The 19084-nt window shown below is 43.3% G+C and overlaps 1 protein-coding gene across 1 annotated transcript in view; it reads right to left on the minus strand.

The window, feature by feature from the left end:
* Nucleotides 1-19084, minus strand: part of LOC140465901 (myosin light chain kinase, smooth muscle-like) — an 85002-nt gene that overhangs the window by 51950 nt on the left and 13968 nt on the right. The window lies entirely within an intron of this gene.

Raw genomic sequence — 19084 nt, forward strand, 5'->3', positions numbered from 1 at the left:
TACAGCAATGCATTAAACCTTACAGTAACTGCTCTGTGATATTTTCTGTAGCAAAGTTCAGTGTGAATTATGGACCATTTGCACTGTGGGCCCAGAATAAAAGTTATGATAACAGTCAAAAGTAAATTCAGAGTTGAAAATGTGTTGCTGGAAAAGCGCAGCAGGTCAGGCAGCATCCGAGAAGCGCGTTTCGGGCATCAGCCCTTCAGGAAGTAAATTCAGACCCACTTCAGTCACCCATAACCACTTCCCAAACATGACTTTCATCCCATACAGATTTAAACATTTCTCAACACTGTTTACTAACCCATTGGTCCATCTGGAATCTCCAGTGAAGGTGTTCTGTTATCAGGAATCTATACAAGGCTTTTCATGTAAAGAAATGTGTCAACACATTTTAGGTGTGTGATAAAGCAAAAACATTGACACCAAGCCCTTTGATGTCGGGGCAGATGTAGGTTACAGGTTTATTTGATTCATTTGTGGGACATTGACATGGCTGGCTAGCTGGCAATTATTTCCTGTTCCTGGTTGCCCTTGAGCAGTTGGTGGTGAGTTACTGCCTTGAATCACTGCAGTCCAACTGCTTTGGGTTGGGCCCACAATGCCATTAGGAAGGAAATTCCAGGATTTTGAGAGTGAAGGAACAGCAATATATTTCCAAGTCAGGATGGTGATTGGCTTGGAGTGGAACATCAAGGTGGCAGTGTTCCCATGTCTCTGCTGCTTTTGGAAGGTGCTGTTTAAGGATCTTTGGTGAAATTCTGCAGTGCATCCTAGAGACAGTACATACTGTGGCTACTGAGCAGTGCTGGAGGGCGTGGATGGTTCTGGATGCGATGCCAATCAAGCAGGCTGCTTTGTCCTAGATGGGATTTGGGCTTCCAGAGTGGTGTTGGAACAACACTCAGCCAGGCAAGTAGGGAGTATTCCTTGTGCCTTGTAGATGAACAGGCTTTGGGCACTCTGGAGGTGTGTTACTTGCCACAATATTCCTAGCCCCTGACCTGTTCTTGTACCCACTGAGAGAGTCCAGTTGGGTTTCTCTTAATAGTTTGCCAGATGTTGATAGTGGGGGAAATTCAGTGACAGTAACGCCATTGAATGTCAAGGGCCGATGGTTAGATGGTCTCTTATTGGTAATGGTCATTGCCTGGCATTTGTGAGATGAGAATGTCAGTTGCCACTTATTAGCCCAAGCCTGGATACTATCCAGATCTCATTGCATTTGAACATGGACTGCTTCAGTACTTGAGGAGTTGCAAATGGTGCTGAACATCAGCAGCGAACATCTCCACTTCTGACCTAACGATGGAAGGAAGGTCAGTGATGTAGCAGCTAAAGATGTTTGGGTCTTGGTCACCCTCTGGGAAAATCCTACAGAGATGTCCTGGACATGAGATGACTGACCTCCAACAACTACGACCATCTTCCTATGTGCCAGGTGCAACTCCAACCACTGGAGTTTGCCCCCCAATACCCTTTGATTCTAGCTTTGATAGAGCTCCTTGATGCTACACTCAATCAAATGCAGTCTTGATATATGGAACCCAGCTCTTTTGTCCATGTTTGAACCAAGGCTGTAAGGAGCTGAGTGGCCCTGGTAGAACCCCAACAGGCGTCACTGAGCAGGTTAATGCTGAGCAGGTGCACTGTTGATGAGACCTTCCATCACTTTACTGATGATCAAGAGTAGACTGATAGGTTGGAATTGTCCTGCTTTTTGTCTGCAGGATATACCTGGGCAACTTTCCACACTGTCAGGCAGATGCCAGTGTTGTAAATGTACAAGGCTTCAGAACTATTGCTGGAATGTTTTCAGGGTCCATTGTCTTTGCAGAATCCACTGCCTCCAGCATTGCTTGATATCACATGGAGTGAATGGAATTGGCTGAAGACTGGGATCTGAAATGCTGGGGACCACTGGAGGAGGGCAAGATGGATCATCGACTTAGACCTTCTGGCTGAAGATTGCTGCAAAGGCTTCAGCCTTACCTTTTGCACTGATGCGCTGGGCTCTTCCATCTTTGAGGATTGGGATATTTGTGGAGCTTCCTCCTCCAGTGTGTTGTTTAATTGTCCACCACCATTCCCAATTGGATGTGACAGCTCTGTACAGCTTAGATCTGACTGGTTGGTTGTGAGATTCCTTAGCTCTGTCTGTCACTTCCTGTATATGCTGTTTAACATGCAATTAGTCCTGTTTTGTAGCTTCACCAGGTTGACACCTCATCTTCAGGTCTGCCTGGTGCTGCTCCTGGCATGCCCTCCTGCACCCTCCATTGAACCAGGGTTGGTCCCTTGGCTTGATGGTAATGGTTGATTGGGTGTTATGCCGGACTATGAAGTTACAGATTGTGCTGGAGTTGATGGTCAAGTGTCTCATAGAAGCCCAGTCCTGAGCTGCAAGATTTCTTCAAAGTCTGCTCCACTTAGCACTGAGATATTGTCACACAGCCCAATGTGAAATTGGAACTTCTGCACCACTAGGACTATGCCGTGGTCACTCTTACGAATACTGTCATGGACAGATGCACTTGCAGTCAGACAGTGATAAGGATAAAGTCAGGTTTGTATTTCCTTCACCACCTGCCACAGATCCAGTCTAACAGCTATGTCCTTTAGCACCCGATCAGCTCGACCAGTGGTACTGCTGCCGAGCCAGTCTGTGTGGTGGACACTGAAATCCCGCATGCATTTCGCACCCTTGCCACTCTCAGTGCTTCCTCCAAGTTTTGCTCAACATAGAGTAGCCCGGATTCATCAGCTGAAGGAAGATGGTATGTGGTGATCAGCAAGACGTTTCCTTGCCCAAAATTGACATTGAGGAATCAGAGGACAATTCCCTCCCAACTATGTGCCACTGTGCCACCAGCTCTGCTGGGTCTAGGAATGGTGATGTTGCTCTTGGGACATTGACTATAGCGTATGATTCTGAGAGTATGACTAGTCTGTGAGACAGCTCTCCCAACTTTGACACCAGCCCCATAGTTAGTGAGGATGACTTTGCAGGCTCGACAGGGCTGTTTCTGCCATTGTCTTTTCTAGGTTGGTGCCAGGTGGTCTGTCTGGTTTCATTGCTTCGTTGAGACTTTGTAACGATTACTACAGCACAGTGGCTTGCCCATTTCACAGGGCAGTTGAGAGTCAACCACATTGCTGTGGGTCTGGAGTCACATGTAGGTGCGGATGGCAGAAGAACATTAATGAACCAGATGGGTTTTTCTGACAATTGACAATTGTTTCATGGTCATCAGTAGATTCTTAATTCCAGCTATTTTTTATTCAATCTTGTAGTGGGATTCAAACACAGGTTCCATAACATGACGGAGGAATGGGGCTTAGAGAAGTGGAGAGATTTACAGAGCTTTAAGGACTTGGTAGCTAAACGCATGACCACCAACGGTCCGGGTATGAAACCGTCATGCATCTTTTATACAGCATACTGTAGTTTTGCAAGAACAGTTATGGTAAGATTTCCAAGTTAAAGCTCAAAAGGGTCTTAATGAAAGTGTCATTTTTGACATCTTCCTGGCCCTACTTGGCAGGAGGGGAAACAGCAATCAATTGCAGACTGAAAACCCAAGAATAATAATTGCATTTAGAATCAATGTGAAGTGGGCACTGGCTAGATGGGTTTCTGGACCTTACAATGGTTGACACTTTGCAAATGTTACTACAACTGACTTATCACAGTATGCTTGAGAATTTTGACTCCCATGAGCCTATAATGGAAAGATTCCTAAATCAGTGAGAAATTGATTTGATATTTAACAAACAAACATTTATTACACAGAAACACAGTAAAACATCTGGCAAATTTCCAAGGCAAAATGTTTAGTCCAAAAGTCAGTCGTCAGCTTTGATACAATCAGATTTTGGAGGGATAGAAACTCATTATCTCATTTTTATAGAGATACCAGATCATAGCCTGTCACCCAATGAGGCAAAATAATGTTTATTATCATATTTTTAATAGGTGGATAACAACTGCATGGAGACATACATTTTAATGCATAGCAGTCACTCAAGTTGTTCAAAAACAAAAGTTATATATAGTGTCAGTTTTCTACCCACATGGTGCAGAAAGGAATACAATTTAGCCCTAGAGCATAAATTGTATAGATATTAAAATCCATGAAAGTCACCCTCCTCACCTTCAGAGTCAAAGAACATCACCTATTCTGCTTAATGAATCATCCTTAGTCACACATCCTTCCATAATCATTAGTTTCTGTGTTATCAAATACATGAGCTATCCCACACATTGTTCCTCACCATTTGAGTGGCTGACACATCAAAATTCATGGTATCTCATTCACTGATTTAAGATAAAGGATGGGAGTTTTAAGGAGAGGATTTAAAGAAGATTTTTCTTACCCAGAGGGCATCGAGTATCTGGAACACATTGTCGGAAAGAATGGAGGAGTTCGATACCATCACAACATCCAATGTTCGTCTAAATTAAGATGATTACTCAAAATACCAAAATATACAAAAGCTACAGGCCAAGTTCTGGAAAATGGGTCTACTGTAGACAGGTGCTGACTTGGACATGATACCCTGATGTAAAAACCTCTCTTAATACAGGCTAATCTTTACCCTTCTTCTGTTGATGTTTGATGAATCATTGAAATGTGATAAACTAGTCGTCAGATAATAATAGAAGATTGTCTAATTTTAGATTTCTAATGCAGTACAAAACTGTTTCTTTTAATGAACCTGGTACTTCATCCAGGGATATAGTTTTGAACTCTACTCTAGTTTTGAATTGTCTCATTTTCTTGCTTGTTCTTGCTTGATACATCCTCAAAAAAAAAAGACCATTTCCATTGATACACTTTATAACTTTGCTCTCCACCTGCTACCATGGACTTCAACAGTTTCCTCATTTCCCCTTCCCCCACCTCACCCCAGTTCCAAACTTCCAGCTCAGCACTGTGCCCATGACTTGTCCTACCTGCCTATCTTCTTTTCCACCTATCCACTCCACCCTCCTCCCTGACCTATCACCTTCATCCCCTCCCCCACTCACCTATTGTACTCTATGCTACCTTCTCCCCAACCCCACCAGCTTATCTCTCCACCCTTCAGACTCTCTGCTTTTATTCCTGATGAAAGGCTTTTGCCCGAAACTTCGATTTTACTGCTCCTCGGATGCTGCCTGAACTGCTGCGGTCTTCCAGCACCACTAATCCAGAATCTGGTTTCCAGCATCTGCAGTCATTGTTTTTACCATGTGCTTGGCTACCCTCCGTTCTGGAGCACCTAACTAAGCCATTTAAGGAGTTCCCTTCAGTCTGTAATATTCCTCTGATATATTGATTTATGTAGCGGCTGCGTAGTGGCTTGCCAGCCCTGAAGTCTCAACAACTTTAATCTGAACTGGGCTGTGTCTCCAGAGAAGTAGCAGCAATTGGATAAATCTTTCCCAGGGCTGGCACAGGTATGAAGTGCTGTATGGCCACCTCTTGTACTGTATGCCTCTACTGTCACAACAACACCAGATACAACAAAAGGAAATTCTGTACAATTTCTGCAATCTCTTTCTGGCAATGTGCTGATGTGTACCGCCTTGGGAATTCAATCAGAAACTCAGACAGTATTACAGAGATATCCACAGAGGGAGGCTGAAAATGGTAACACTCCCAACTGAAGTGGATTAAAAACCCAGAAATCTCAACCAGCAGCAGCAAGACCTCCACCTCAAAATGATGTGTGCTTTGGTTACAAAGGGTATGGGTGAGGTGGAGATGTTCACCATGATATGCTTTGCTGGACATTTGAACAGCCTTATACATTGTTGCTAATTGAGTGTTAATTTGAACATACATAAACATAACTGCATGTAGGTATACACAACCAGGAAGAGCTCAAACTGTACTCCAGATGTTCCACTTTAAATAGGTTTACCTATTAGATACTTTATTTATAAAAAAAGCCTTTACCTTATTATCCCAATGCATAAAAATATCATAGTCATGAAAGCAGTTTGGTTCTGTACAGTAAGAAGGAAACAAATAAACATTGGAGTTTGCCTTTATCCAGCAAACAAACCAAAAGCATTTTGTACTTGTACAAGACTACATTTACATATATTGGAGGCATCTGGAGGGTCCATTAACTGAAAGGACCCCATTTAACTTCAGCAGAAAGCCCTTCCCCACTGCACGGTGGCGGTGGCTGCTCCAAGCTTTAGTGTGTTCCTCTGTACACAGCCCTGGACCTTGGAATGTCTGTGACACTCAGTTGAGATCAATTCCTTACTCTGGAAAAATCAACAAGTTGCAGGCAGACCAAAGAACGGCTTTCATTGAGTTGATGGTCCTCCGGGTGCAATCGATGTTTATCTCAGTGTGCACCGGGGGGATAAACTGTAGCGCACAAAGTCCTGTGTCACGGAGCTACTTGGAACGAACCTCAACAGAAACCACTGCAACTTTCTCCAGACTTCCTTTGCAAAGGCATATTCCAGCAGGGTGTGTGAGACAGTCCTTATGCTCCCGCAGTCACTTCGAGGATGTTGCATACTGCAGCTGTGCTGTGTAATCGATCAGTATGCAAATGCTGGATGCTAATTTCAAGCTATTGCTGAAACTGATCACATATTAATGCTTTGCACCAACTAAACTCACATTGCTTGGTTTGTGTGTCACTGGTTGGGTCAGCATTTATTGCCCATCCCTAATTGACCTCAAGAACATGGTGGTGAGCCACCTTCTTGAGCTGAAGTTCTTCAGGCTTGCTTGGGCCGCAGTGCCAGGAGTTTGCCCCAGTATCAGCGACAGTCAGTGATATAGTTCCACATCCAGATGGTGTGCGGTTTGGAAGGGAATTTGCAGAGGGCCATGGTGTTCCCAAGTATCGATTGCCCTTGTTCTTCGCGATGGTGGAGGTAATGGTGTTGTACGGTGCAGCCTAAGCAGTTTTATTGAATTGCTACCATTCACCTTTCAGACAGTACACCCTTGAGTCAGTGGTGAAGACAATGTATTTTGGAGGTGGCAGACAGGGTGCCAGTCAAATGGGTGGCTTTGTCCTGGATGGTACCGAGCTATCTGAGCATTGTTTAAGAAACAGAGCATCATCAAGCACACTGGTGACTTGTGTCTCACAGATTGTGGAAAAGCTGTAAGATGACAGGAGGCACAGAATGTACTGACCACAGAATTGTCAGCCTCTGACCTTCTCTTGTAGGCACAATACTTACATGGCTGGTTCAGTTCAGATAGTGTCAGAATCATAGTCATTGAGATATACAGCACAGAAACAGACCCTTTGGTCCAACTCATCCATACCGATCAGATATCCTAAATTAATCTAGTCCCATTTGCCCATATCTCTCTAAACCCGTCCCATTTATGTACACATCCAGATGCCTTTAAATGCTGTAATTGTACCTGCCTCCATCACCTCCTCTGACAGTTCATTCCAAGCAGACATTACCCACTGCGTGAAAACGTTGCCCCTTATGTTTCTTTTAAATCTTTCCCCTCTCACCCTAAACCTAGTCCCTCTAGTTCTGGACTTCCCCACCCCAGGGAAAAGACTTTGTCTATTTACCCTACCCATAACCCTCATGATTTTATAAACCTTTAAAAGGTCACCCCTCAGCCTCCAATGCTCCAGGGAAAACAGACCCTATCTATAGCTCATATCCTCCAACCTCAGCAACATCCTTGTAAATCTTTTATGAACCCTTTCAAATTTCACAACATCTTTCCGATAGGAGGGAGACTAGAAATGCACACAATATGTCAAAACTGGCCTAACCAATGTCCTGCACAGCCACAACATGACCTCCCAACCCCTACACTAAACGGTCTAACCAATAAAGGAAAGCATAGTAAACACCTTCTTCACTATCCTATCTATGTGAAACTCCACTTTCAAGGAGCTATGAACCTGAACTCCAAGGTCTCTTTGTTCAGCAACACTCCCCAGGACCTTACCATGAAATGGATAAGACCTGCTCTGATTTACCTTTTTAAAATGCAGCACCTCACATTTATCTAAATTAAACTCTATCTGTCAATCTTGAGCTCATTAGCCCATCTGATCAAGATCCTGTTGTACTCGGAGATAACCTTCTTCGCTGTCCACTACACCTCCAATTTTGGTGTCATCTGCAAACTTACTAACTATACCTTGCTATGTTCACATCCAAATCATTTACATAAATTACAAAAAGCAGTGGACCCAGCATTGATCCTTGTGGTACACCACTAGTCACAAGCTTTCAGTCTGAAAAGCACTCTCCACCACCACCCTCTGTCTTCTACCTTCAAGCCAGTTCTGTATCCAAATGGCTAGTTCTCCCAATTTTAGTGAGATCTAACCTTGCTAACCAACCTCCCATGAGCAACCTTGTCAAACACCAATGGCAACTTTTAGAATGTTAATTACAGGAGATTGTAATGTCAGTAAAGTCCAGGGTAATAGTTAGATTGTTAGTTTTTTTTTAGATGGCCATTGCCTGGCAGTTTTGCAGCACAGCTGTTATTTGCCACTGGTCAGCCCAAACCTAGATAAGGTTGAGGGTTTCCTGTCAATGTACATCAGCTGTGTCATTATCTGAGAAGTTGCAAGTAGTGCTGAATATTATGCAATTATCAGCAAATGTCCCATACTTCTGATCGTATGTTGGAATGAAGCTCATTGATGAAATAGATGAAGATGGTTGGGCCCAGGACACCATCCTGAGGAATTCCTGCAGAGATGTCCTGGAAGAGGGATGCTTTGTCTTCGACAACAACCATCATCGTCCCTTGTACTAAATTTGACTCCAACCAGCGGAGAGTTTTCCTACTCACTATATGAGAAATAAGAACAGGAGTAGACCATGTGACCTAGACAATCTGCTTGACTATTCAAAACAATTGTGGCTGATCTTCACCTAAATGGGAGAAGACTGCAGAAAGCTGGAGCCTCCGACTATTTCTATCATAATTTCAACTTCACTGTTTTCCGAAACCAGATCCTTTCTTGCAAATGCTTTAATGTGATCCTTTACAGTCAGGATTACACCTCCCCCTTTGTCATTCTCTCAGTCTCTCTGAAATATTGTGTTCTCTGGAATATTTATTTCCCACCCTGGATCACCTGTGAGATAAAGATTCAATTTAAATCATTCACATCTATTTGTGTTACTAGTTTATTTATCTTATTGCTGATGCTTTATGCATTCAAATAAAGAAATTTTAACATCTTTTTCATTTATATTTCCCTTGGTAACCTTGTATGCTAAAGAACATTTAAAAAAAAAAAAATTTATCCTTCCTATCCTGCCCTTCTTGGTTTTATCCATATCACTGAACTTTTCCAATACTTCAACCTTTCCTTTGTTAATTTCTATATATCATGGAGTCCTTACAGAGTGGAAGCAGAACAGTTGGCCCATTGAGTCCACATTGACCCTCCGAACAGCATCCCACCTAGATTCACTCCCCTACCCTCTCTTTGTAACCCTGCATTTCCTAAGGCTAATCCAACTAGCTTGCACGCCCCTGGACACTTTTGGCTGTTTAGCATGGCCACTCCACCTATTCTACACATCTTTGGACTGTGGGAGGAAACCAGAGTGCCTAGAGGAAACTCAAACAGACACTGGGAGAAGGGGAAAATGTGCAAACTCCACGCAGTCACTGGAGAGTGGAATCAAACCTGGGTCCCTGGCGCTGAGAAGCTGCAGTGCTAACCACTGAGCCACCATGCCACCCAAACTCTGGTGCCCCCACCCATCCCACATTAAAACCCTGTCCACAATGTAAAGTACATACTCAAAATGGACTATCAATATTTAACTTCCATCAGTTGAATACCTGAGAATTTCACAGAACAAAGATGGCTTTAATAAGAACAGATATGGCTGACATAAAATATTTGCTATGATTGTCTGACAAGACCATGCAATCCACAGGAAATGTTCAAAATCCAGTTGCCTTGTAATTATAATTTCAAACAAGAGGCACTGAAACTCAGCAAGGTGCCAAAAAACTGCATCTCTTGTTTTGCGTTCACTTGCAGCGTACCTGCACACATGGAGAGGAAAGTTTAAAATCACACAAAACCAGATTATAGTCCAGCATGTTTATGTGGAAGCACTAACCTTTGGAGTGCTGCTCCTTCATCAAGTGGTTGTGGAGTATAAGATCGCAGAACACAGAATTTATAGCAAAAGTTTAGTGTGATGTAACTGAAATTATATATTGAAAAAGACCTGGATTGTTTGTTAAGTCTCTCATCTTTTAGAATGACCATGTTGGTTTCTGGGATTTACATATGAAAGAACTGAACTTTCTTAAAGTGACATTCTCAAGTGAATTTTAACAATCGGTGCCACTTTGGCCTGGAAAATGCACTGAAGGTGTGAGGCTGTCTGCGTCCCAATGTTCAGACTGATTCTAATCTTAAAAAAAAGGAATTTACAGAGTCTTACACGGATTTGTGCTTCCAAAACGCTGTTGGACTATAACCTGGTGCAATGGGATTTTTAACTTTGTCCACCCCAGTCCAAAACCAGCTCCTCCACATCATGACGGAGAAGAAAGGTTTTTCAAAGCTATCCAGCTTGAAATGAAACAGAGACACAGACACCAGAATCTACACAGGAATGGAGTATTTGAGCAAAGATAGATGATAGAGAAAGCAACTTGAAACAAAAAAAATCATTCATGGAGAACTCAAGACTTTCAAACCTTCACCACTGCTAAAGAAACAGGTGGCTCAGTGGTTAGCACTGCTGCCTCACAGCACCAGGGTCCCAGGTTCGATTCCAGTCTTGGGCAGACTGTCGGTGTGGAGTTTGCAAGCTCTCTCTGTGTCTGCATTTCCTCCCACAATCCAAAGATCTGCAGGTCAGATGAACTGGCCATGCTAAATTGCCCATAGTGCTAGGTGCATTAGTCAGCGGGGAAGTGGGTCTGGGTGGGTTACTCTTCGGAGGATCGATGTGGACTGGTTGGGCTGGAGGGCCTGTTTCCACACTAATCTAATATAAACACCGAATAGTCAGACTTCGGTCCTTTCATTCTGGTACTCAGCATCTGTAAATGCATTGGCCTTTACCTTCTTAGTCTGAACTAGAAAATTTAACTACTGCATATGCTCATTTGACGTCACTGTTTTTTAGGGTATTAGGTATTGGAACTCCAATCTCAAGAAAACTGGAATTGGCTCTCCTTTATCTTTGATTATGTTAGCCAAGTTTAAAGTGTAAAAGTTACGTGCTAAAGATTAAAATTTTAAAGAACTATTGCAACTAAAAACAAATTAAAAACAAATGAGGGGAACAGCAACTGCTCCTCACCTGGGTGTATCAGCCACCTAGATATACACTTGGCCAGGACACAGCCCCCAGCACAGATAAAGTAGAGCCTAACTTCAATAAAGCAGCTTACTTTTCCAAGTACTGATGCTAAATTCCCATGGCTCAAAATCCCTTCTTCCCATACCATGCTTTGAATGCCGCGTTTAACTCACTAATCTGCTTGGCCCTATGCCAACTGGCACATTACAATCTAGAGTTAGTTAGAAACAAAGACAGAAATTGCTGGAAAAGCACAGGAGGGTTGTCAGCATCTGTGGAGAGAAAGCAGAGTTAACCTTTCGGGTCCGGTGACCCTTCCAGAAGATATTAGTCAAAGTGAGGGATTCTTGGACACTGAGGGCTGTAGAAGTCATTAAGCATATTCAAGGCTGAGAGAGACAGATTTTTAATCAGCAATGAAATCAAGGCTACAGAAAAAAAAAGAGAGGGAAGAGATATGGAGAATGATCGGATCAGTCATGATCCGATTGCGTGATGGAAAATAACTAATGGGCTGAATGGCTTATTTCTGTGCCTACATTTTATGCTCTTGCCTGTCCCACTCCAAAGTTCCTCTCCAGCCATGTCCTTGAGTGGGTACAATGTTTGAAATTCCTGGGCATGGCTACAGAGAATCACATCTATTCCCCTCACTTACAAGTCCCTATTACCATCACAATACGCTTCACATCCCCCTCCCCACTTGAAATGATATTCTTTACTACAGTCAGTCAGCTCATCCTCCTTGCCATCCTCACCTTGTCCACACAGGTAGCAATCACCTGTTGTTTTTTCAAGTTGATTGACCAAACTCAGGGGCTAAGGCTCCTCCATCACGAACATACCTGCCTGACTGTACCTTCCACATCCAAAGTTTTACTTGCACATCCACTAATATCATTTATTGAATCCGTTGCTCCCGATGCGGTCTCCTCTACATTGGGGAGACTGTGCGCCTCCTAGCAGAGCGCTTTAGGGAACATCTCCGGGACACCCGCACCAATCAACCACACCACCCCGTGGCCCAACATTTCAACTCCCCCTCCCACTCTGCTGAGGACATGGAGGTCCTGGGCCTCCTTCACCGCCGCTCCCTCACCACCAGACGCCTGGAGGAAGAACACCTCATCTTCCGCCTCGGAACACTTCAACCCCAGGGCATCAATGTGGACTTCAACAGTTTCCTCATTTCCCCTTCCCCCACCTCACCCTAGTTCCAAACTTCCAGCTCAGTAACTGTCCCCATGACTTGTCCGGACTTGTCCTACCTGCCTATCTCCTTTTCCACCTATCCACTCCACCCTCTCCTCCCTGACCTATCACCTTCATCCCCTCCCCCACTCACCCATTGTACTCTATGCTACTTTCTCCCCACCCCCACCCTCCTCTAGCTTATCTCTCCACGCTTCAGGCTCACTGCCTTTATTCCTGATGAAGGGCTTTTGCCCAAAACGTCGATTTCGAAGCTACTTGGATGCTGCCTGAACTGCTGTGCTCTTCCAGCACCACTAATCCAGAATCTGGTTTCCAGCATCATTGTTTTTACCTCATTGTACTGTTTCCTGACCACTGGCTACCTCTAAGGGTCTGCCAAATGAAAAGGATGAAAGAGTCTCCTGGACAAGCTGTCCAGGTGACTCCCTCCCAACCCTCTACAATTCAGATTCTAGCTCAGCAACTCCCGGCCCTGCTGCATAAGCTACACATTGTGCGGGTACAGTTTTCCAGGACTATTGAATTCCCCAGATTCCCAAATGTGGCACTCAGTACAGCACCACCCTGTCACTTCTAACCAAATTCATTTAGTTATTTAGTGAATTTGTTTATGGCTTACACAGCTAAAGTAATATCAATAGAAACCAAAATAATATAATAGGAACACAGACTGATTAAAAAAAAAAGCACCTTTTTCCCCACTTGCACCAAATTAGCTAAACAAATTCACTACTGGGAACTCCACCTAGCGCTTACTCAGGCACAGCCTCTGGAACCAGCGCCCCTTGCTGGCCCAAAGTTGAATTTTGCTTGCACTCCTTGATATCACAGTCCAACAAATGCTGAAGGGTGTCAAGAGCATTCATTCCCATCACCCAGAGCTGTGGAAATGGGCTCTTTTGCCTATGTTTGGACCAGTGCTGTAAAAAGGTCAGGAGCTGACTGGCCAGGAACAATGAGCAGATTAACATCGACTGTAAGTGCAATCAAGCACTCTCGATAGATTTTGCCGATTGCGAGGAGGCTGATGCAGCAATTTGGCTTTGTCCTGCTTTGTATGGGCTCCTCGACATTAATGCACTTTCCTTTCTCTTTATTCTTTAATGTGGTGGGGCCATCGCTGATTGCCCTGCTTGGCCGTTGAGAAGGCAGAAGGATAATCACTGCTGTGATTATTGCTGTGGATCTGGAGTCTGCCATGAGGTAGATGATCAAATTGGTTGGAAGAACAAATTTGATGGGATAATGGCCTACTCCTACATTCTTAAGTTGGCCAGGGTAGGTAAGAATGGCAGGTGTCCTTCCTTCAAACTGAACTAATTAGCAAGTGAGAATATTCAATGACAGTTTCACGATCTAGCGATCAGATCCAGAATTTCCTCATTGAATTGAAATTTCACCAGTTCCCATGGTGGGGTGTGAACCAAATTCCCACAGCACTTGCCTGCACCTCTGGATTACCAGTCCAGAGACATTATCAATACACCGTCATCTGCTGACAAAGTACTTTATAAAGACCCTAATCTGGGATAGTGGTGTCAAGGCCTGAAGAGTACTACAGGCCCACTCCTGAGAAGCTCACTATAATGCAAGGCCTGGACCTGACTCCCGATCCAAGTTCTACCTGCATTATAAAGATGCAGTGGCAGCAAAGAGAACAAAATGAAGTTATACTACAAGTTATAAGCTAGATGAAACTTCAACATTAACATCCTTGAAGTACAACTGTGTAAAAATATCAGATCTATGCTTCCATAATAAAAGGGAGAGGGGGGGGGGGGGGGGGGAGCCGTTCAAATGTAAATAGAGTAGTTTAATAAGGGCACAGGCTGCAAGTCTGCAGCAGTTCAAGGCAGCAGCTCAATACTCCCATTCTCTAGGGTATTTAGAAGTTAATTAATGTTGGCCTAGACAGCGACACCTACCGGCCATGAATAAATCAAACAAAGACCACTACACCCAGTTATTGGAAGGATATTATTAAACTGGAGAAGGTTCAAAAGAGATTTACCAAGATGCTGCCAGGTGTGGAAAGTTGGAGTTATAAAGAAAGGCTGGAACTTTTTTTTTAAACTGGAGTGTAGGAGGTTGAAAGGTGACCTTCTCGAAGTTTACAAAATCATGAGGGGCACAGGTACAGTTAATGTAGTTGTCTTTTCGCTAGGGTGGGGGATTTCAAGACTACAGGACACATATTTTAAGATGAGAGAGGGAAGATTTTAAAAAGACATGGGGGGGGGGGGTGGAGTCATTTTTTTAAACACAGTGGATGGTTTGTGTGTAAAATGAACCTTTAGAGGAAGAGTAGGCACAATTACAATGTTTAAAAGACATTTGGATAAGTCCATGAACAGGAAGGGTTTGGACAGATATGGGCCAGGAGCAGCTCGGTGGGAGTAGTTTAGTTTGGGATTATGTTCGGCATGGACTGGTTGGACCAAAGGGTATGTTTCTGTGCTAGATGACTCTACGATTCTATAACACAGATTAACTGATGAAAGGGTTAGCGTGTCTATACCTGTCAATTAAAACACTCAATTTATGCTACGTCAATACAGAAAGAGTTCAACAAAGTGCCTGAAATAAGCTCAAGGAAGAGAGAGAGGACTCAGTGTGTATGGATAACGTTCCAACACAAGGAGTCATGCTGATAACTGGACAATCAACCAGATGAAACACTCCCAGCAGAAACAAACCAGGAAATGAGCACAAATCTAAACAATAAACATGTTTGTTACAAAACTGCAGCAGATCAAAGCGGAAAGTAGAGTGTTCCATGGAACATTCCACTTCCTGATCTTCTTACACATTTTATCTTCACTTAAATCCAGCCTTCTGGAATTTTCAAAAGTGCTTATTCAACTGTAAGAAAAATCTGACCACGTGTCTTCCAAAATCTCTTTAAATGGTTGAGAAACATGTTCTTGTGAAACAAAAGAATTTACTGGTTCCAACAACCTCACTCTTCCTTGGCATTCACATTCATTGGATCAGAGTTAAAGGAACTAACTGTTAAGAAAATTATTATTCATTTAAAAGCTTCTAAAAAGAAAAAAAAACAGGAGGCCAAGTGGCGCATGACAACACCAATACAGCTACTCAAATATTCATTCCTCAAATGCTGCACTTCTTTATATTCAAACACTTATGCAATACCATTGGAGATATTTTCTAATCAACCTGTTCAGAGATGTTACTGCACAGCTTTGAAGCAGGTGGGGCTTGAACCCAGGCCTCCTGCCTCAGAGGTAGGAACACTACCACTGAATCCATCACCCTTCAGGGTAATGCATTCAAGGATTTAGTAATTCAACACCTAATTTTGTTTTTCTGCATGGCATTTCAGCTCACAACTTGCTTAAAAAAGTTCCTAACATTGCATTGGGCGGCACGGTGGCACAGTGGTAAGCACTACTGCCTCACAGCGCCAGAGACCAGGGTTCAATTCCCACCTCAGGCGACTGTGTGTGTGGAGTTTGTAAGTTCTCCCCGTGTCTGCGTGGGTTTCCTCCGGGCGCTCCGGTCTCCTCCCACAGTCCAAAAAAAATGTGCACGTTCGGTGAATTGGCCAAGTTAAATTGCCCGTAGTGTTAGGTGAAGGGATAAAGGTAGGGGAATGGGTCTGGGTGGGTTGCGTTTCGGCAGGTCGGTTGGACCGAAGGGCCTGTTTCCACACTAAGTAATCTTAAAAAAAAGTAAACAGGCTTTAAATGTTCAGCAGGTCAGATAGTATCTGTGGTGACAGAAACAGAATTGACATTTTAGATCAATACTCTAGTGTTAGATTTATTCTTATTTTCATTTTCTGGTTCTTCTGCCAATCATACTGTTCAAATCTTCCAGGCACCACATCGTCAGAACTCTGATGTAGAATTGAGGACGTGGGTCGTGACCCTGCAGCAGCCCTAATGGAAATCACCTGGAATGCTTCAACTTTCAATTCCATGGCTCCCCACAATCTTTTGGAAAAGTCTCTGACTCTGAGGTCATGTTGGAACTCAGATACTGCTGCAACACACATTCAAAAAGATCCCTAGGAAATGTCAGATTGAGTAAAGTCTTATCTAATGCCTTGGTAACTTCTCAACTGACCAGCCCAAGCTCTCAACACATCCTAACCAGATTGCCACCCAACACTATCATGGTCACTCTATCAAATCTCCCCTTAATTTCGATTTGGAGATGCCGGACAGTGTGATGTAACTGAAATTATACATTGAAAAATTGATTGTTAAGCCTTTCATCTGTATAACCTGGTGTTGTGTGATTTTTAACTTTGTTCACCCCAGTCCAACACCGGCATCTCCAAATCATGACTACTATCGACACCACTAACCGTCGGTTTAAAGTGGAGAGGATCTCCACGAAGATTGCACATATCAACACAGACATCAAGTTTCTACAGGAATGCAGGCAAGCAGGAAAGATCCCGAAAGGATTACGGATATTTACACATGAAAGAAGTGAAACTATCATTGTATTCTTGCAGACGAAAGGCTTAACAGACAATCAATGTATAATTTCAGTTGCATCACACTGTAAATTTTTGCTATAAATTCTGTGTTATGATTGAGCCCTCCACTATCACCTGATGAAGGAGCGTCGCTCCAAAAGCTAGTGTGCTTCCAATTAAACCTGTTGGACTATAACCTGGTGTTGTGTGATTTTTAACTTTGTACACCCCAGTCCAAAACCGGCATTCCAAATCATGACCATTAAAGAGTGATGTTTACCTCAGTGTTTACAATAATTAACTAAATATTTTCACTTCTAAGTGATGTTATTCAAATGAATGGAGAGACTCACACACACACACACCTTTTGCACTGAGTTGCCAAATGCTGGTGATGAGGGAGTTCCAGGATTTTGACCTATTGACATCGAAGGATAGCGATAAGCTTGGAGGGGAGCTTGCAGTCTTCAGTGACTTTCTGCCGTGCATCTTGTCAATAGTATACACTGCTGCTATGGAGCATTGGTGTGCAAGTACTGAATATGGACATGGTGCCAAACAAGCGGGTTACTTTTCCCCGGATGTGTCAATAGTTTTGAGTATTGTTGAAACTGCAACCATCCAGGGAAGTGGGGAATATTCAATCACATTCCTGATTTGGCTTTGTAGATGGTGGACAGGCGTTGGGGAATCTTCAGGGAGATAATGGCCTCGTGATATTATTTCTGGACTGTTAATCCAGAGACCCAGGTAATGTTCTGGGGGCCCCAAGTTCAAATCTCGCTATGGCAGATGGTGGAATTTGAATTCATTAAAAATCTGGAATTCAGAGTCTGGTGATGACCATGAATCCATTGTCAATTTTTGGTAAAACCCATCTGGTTCACTAATATCCTTTAGGGAAGGAAACTGTCATCCTTGCCTGGCCTGGCCCCATGTGACAGCAGACTCTTAAACTGCCCGCTGGGCAATTAGGGATGAGCAATAAATGGACTGCAACACCCTCATCCCATAAATGAATTTTTCTAAAAAAAGTCAGGTGGTGAGTTACTCACTGCAGGATTCCTAGCCTCTGACCCACTCAAAGCTACTATATTTACATGGCAAGTCCAGGCAACCCCAGGATATTGAATATAAAGGGTTCAGTGATGACAAACCACTGAAGATCACAAGTCAATGGTTTAGATTCTCTATTGTTGGAAATGACCATTGTCTGGCAGTTGTGTGGCACAAATATTACTTGCTGCTTTTTAATCCAAACCCAGATATTATCCAGGTCTTGTTGCATTTGACATTCCTGATGAAGAGCTTATGCCCCAAAAGTGAACTCTCCTGCTCCTTGGATGCTGCCTGACCTGCTGTGAATTTCCAGTGTGACACTTTTCAACTCTGACTCTCCAGCATCTGCAGTCCTCACTTTCTCCCTGCATTTGGACATGGACGGCTTCAGAACTAAGAATATTGCTGAACATTGGGAATCATGAGTGAACATCCCCGCTCCTAACCATTTGATGGAGGGAAAGTCATTGATGAAACAGCCGAGGATGGTTGGGCCTAAGATACTCCCCTAAGGAACTGAACAGCCCTTGTGGTGCAATGGCAGAGTCAAAAGGTGTGCAAGAACATCTCTGAACAGGTGGAGTAGAAAATACCTACTTCTGAAAAGATATCTTAGAGGTGATATAACCACAACCATTGATATAGTAAAAATAACACACAACGCAGCAAAAATGCAATGTAGAGTTGCTGTAGTAATCCAACAGGTTCAACAAACAATGGGATTGCCATGCACAATTCTAAGCATTTCACACCAGTCAGATAAAGTCTACTAGTTTCTTTACCACACCTAAATCACCAGGAATGTTTCATTCAGTATACACAAAGGGCATTAGGTTAAACAGACAGAGGTGCATCACACTCTCTTCTCAATGGGAGGCATTTTAACCAGAGTGTTAGTGTGGAATTCAGCAAGTCTGGAAATGCCACAGAGCTAAGTGACGGATTAACAGACTCTTGTGGATTTTTCTCTCTTGGTCTCTTGGAGAGGAGAAGAATGACCACACAGAAGGAAATGTTTGTTGTAAACAGATGCAATTTGCAATGTAAGA

The sequence above is a fragment of the Chiloscyllium punctatum genome, chromosome 42, assembly GCF_047496795.1.
Source record: "Chiloscyllium punctatum isolate Juve2018m chromosome 42, sChiPun1.3, whole genome shotgun sequence".
Lineage (NCBI taxonomy): Eukaryota > Metazoa > Chordata > Chondrichthyes > Orectolobiformes > Hemiscylliidae > Chiloscyllium > Chiloscyllium punctatum.